The 3,504-nt window shown below is 36.3% G+C and overlaps 1 long non-coding RNA gene across 1 annotated transcript; it reads left to right on the top strand.

Moving 5' to 3' along the window:
- Positions 1 to 753: 753 nt before the first annotated feature.
- Positions 754 to 2,663, top strand: LOC109220881. The gene is made up of 2 exons (XR_002067163.1): positions 754 to 1,092; positions 2,172 to 2,663. It is a non-coding gene; the product is annotated as an uncharacterized LOC109220881 (long non-coding RNA).
- Positions 2,664 to 3,504: the final 841 nt, after the last annotated feature.

The raw sequence follows: 3,504 nt of genomic DNA, 5'->3' as shown, positions 1-3,504 counted from the left end.
GACTCACGAGGTAGCCTAGCAGGCGTTCGCAGGCCGAAGTCCCTTCTATGTTTTAGTTTGTTTACCTTGTATCGAACAAACACTATGTATTTCCGTTCCAGACTAGTTTTTAGCATTCTATAGTAGTCCGTGAGCTAGTGACACCAGACTCTGGGTAGAACTAAGTTTCATACTTCCGCACTTTTGGTTTTCAGTTGTGTTAATCTAAATCTTCCGCTTATTTATTGTTCTCGTTTATTATATTGTTTGAATGAAATTAGTAGAAGTGTTTTAAATATTTGGCTTGCCTAGCTTCGATAGTAAGCGCCATCACGATTCCCGATGGTGGAAAATCCGGGTCGTGACATACCTCCTCGCGACATGATTTGATCTGTACTATTAAGGTGGTAGAGCTCAACCGATATAGAACTCAAGTTCTATCTTTTTAATAGACCATAACAAATTATCACGCTTTGTATTTACCGTCCGCAATTAAAATGGGAGAGTTTAATGTTATATAGACAGCACATCAACATATAAAAGATTATGTAAAATTCAAATTACATACCTTACAATGTACCATAACGTAGTGAGCCTTGGTGGTGGGGTGTTGTGGAACGAAATGCGCATTCAAGTCCATGTTGTGTTCCCTTTGATCTTTTTCTTCTTGTTAATCTCTCACATTTTGTGGTCTTCTGGTAAGACTAGAAGATGGTCGACCAAGGGCAAATTTGTCATTTTCGCTCAAAGAAAAAATCTTCCGACTTTCCATCTATTATTTTTGACACACCCGAACATCTGCCGACTTCCATCTCTTGTACTTCAATTCTCCTTCTCTTAGATTTCAGATTTCATCTACTTATCTATCTCTTAGCTAGATTTCAGATATTATTCTTTCAGTCTTTGCTCACATCTTCTTTATTTTCTCTTGGTTTTCTTTTCTTTCTTTGCTTCTTTTAGATCTGTTTAACAGTTTCTAATTTCATGGATAAATTTTCTTGAATTTCGTGTTTTCCGAACAGAAGATGCGGATCACCATTTTAAGGGTTAATCTCCGTCCAATTTCATTGATGTTGCTTTCTTCATGCCGATTCGCCTCTATCTCTTCTTAAGGTATTGACATTTATTATTCTGCTAAATTAAAAGCAAAAGGGATTTTTAGTTTTACTCCTAATGCAATTTGTTCTTCCTTGTCGTTACTTTTTTCTGTATATGTTATAATTCCATGAATTATGAATCGCGTGTATGTTTCCAGATACTTCATAACTGCCTCTTCGCACATCCTTTACTCTCCATTACCGAAGAAAAGAAAAATAGGAACCCTAATAAAGCACTAAAATTGGTTTATGGGTTGAATTGACATAAATTAGATGAATAGCTATTGGAAAAAATTATGCACGTGAATTTCTATTGATAGATGTTATTCATTATTTGATGTTTTAGGAAAGCTCTAATAAGGCTTAAGATGATTTAGGGACTCTTATTAAAAGTTGTATTCGAGCAACATCTGTTCGTTTGAATTTAAATTTATTTACCTGGCTAGGAATGATGGAATAGGGAAGGTATGTTAAAGGGCATGTAAGGGGTTGCTTTATATGGTGATTAACGTTATTGGTTGGATTTGAAAGTAAAGGAATGAATGAGTAGGAAGTTGATAGAGATTGTAGAAGTTGCAAAAATGTCTTGCCCTTTACTTTCTTTGTTCCCTCTTCTTTAAAGGGCCATAACTCGACTCTTAAGTATACTACTCTGGAGTAGTTTGTTTCCGAAAATCCTTGGTTTATCTATATGATCTCTCTCTCTCACACACACACGCAAACCCAGACATCTCTTTACGTCATGATATTTTTCAGTTCTTGCTATGGGACTTTTATTAGTTAATGTTTTCTATCTAAAAAATGTTTGACTTCTTATTCTCTTTTTGGAAGTTCATTTGGATTCCGATGTTTAACAAAATGGAAAGACGGAAAATTCAGACAAACAAATGATAAAGTGGAACATGACATGGTAAAAGATAAAGACATATGCTATCAGCATAAGCAGTAGTCTCCAAAATCCATTCTGTTCTTTCAAAGCTCTGGACAGAATCCACTACTATGACAACATATTCTTTTAATCTTCGTCTCAGATACATAGGATAGGTAAGGTTGTGTAATAAACAGTTGTACTTTTTTTGTTTGATCAAATGACAGATTGAGTCACCAAAGAAAATTTTGCTGATCCCCTAACATTCCAAATCGAAAATGGAGAAATTTTGCTCATTTTTGCTAGCCAGCAGACACAACGCAACGCTGGAGGGTAGATCATAATGATAGTTGCCACAATGGGAAAATGGAGAAACTTTGCACCACTTCAAAGGCAGTCTGCATTATTAAAGCTCTCAGGAATATGTTTGAAGAATACATAGTAGAAGATGTTTCCAGCAATGTACAAATATTTGCAATACTCTATATGGCTCTTAGTTGGACTTATATATGTTATCTCTTTTGTTCATAGTGAAAACAACGATAGCAACTGATACATTTGGTTGATCACGTAGCTTAGGATTGTGGGTAGAAAATGAAGAGCTAATAAGGCGTATGCTTGAGTTTGATTTTGTAATTGTATTTAAAGGAAGTGGAAGAAAAGGAAATATTTACTCAGTTTCAACAAGTCTAGGGAAGCAATATATATTGTTCTATGTTTGTCAAAATTCTCCAAGGTTGGAACTGTGCTTCCGTGTTTGTGAACTTTTATATATATATATATATATATATATATATATATTCTAAACCATAAGCTATGTGGGTCCAAGACTAGACACAATGTTCATGTAGTTGAGCGCATGGGTCCTCACTCCAAGCATTTTTTCACATTGTGTTTAGATGATGATATGGAAATAGAGTCGTCCGATCCATTTGAGGAGTCGAGGAATGAGGAATAAAGTGCTTACATTCTGGAATTCTTCTTGCCAGAAAGTCGGGATTACACACCTCATATAAAGGCCAAGAAGTGCAGAACACTACATTATTTTATTGGGCCAGTCGGATTCGTTCCACCACCCCAGGAGCATGACCATAGAGCAGAATCAAAACTTGGGGTCCGATTCATAAGTTTAAAGTGGAGGCAGAAAGTGATTCACGTCGTACCGCGACGTTAAATCAAGCGCTCTTTGGGAGTGTCAATTTTTTTATTTTCTAGGAACATGGAAAGCAAAGGTATTGGAAGAATGCAACAGCAAACCAAATGGTTGGAACTAATGTGAGGTACCCGCACGAAGGACCAAGCTGGGAGAAGTCTGAGTACCCCATGAACTGCTAGTGCTTCGGCCTTTGGCCTATCAGGGAGTTTCTTTTACCCTCTTGTATGTATGGATGTGCATTGGGGACAATGTACAACTTTAAGTGTGGGGTGAGGAGATTGTCTGGGTGACTTTTCATGCTACTTTAGCTGCGTTTGTTTTTTTTAAAAGATTGCACTTTTCATAATGACGGATCTTCTAGACAATTTTCTTGAGAGAAGTAAGTCTAAGAAAAATACCAAAAA

This window comes from Nicotiana attenuata, unplaced genomic scaffold (assembly GCF_001879085.1).
Source record: "Nicotiana attenuata strain UT unplaced genomic scaffold, NIATTr2, whole genome shotgun sequence".
NCBI lineage: Eukaryota > Viridiplantae > Streptophyta > Magnoliopsida > Solanales > Solanaceae > Nicotiana > Nicotiana attenuata.
Note: the sequence above shows the minus strand (reverse complement) of the source record. Positions and strands in the feature narration are given on the sequence as shown.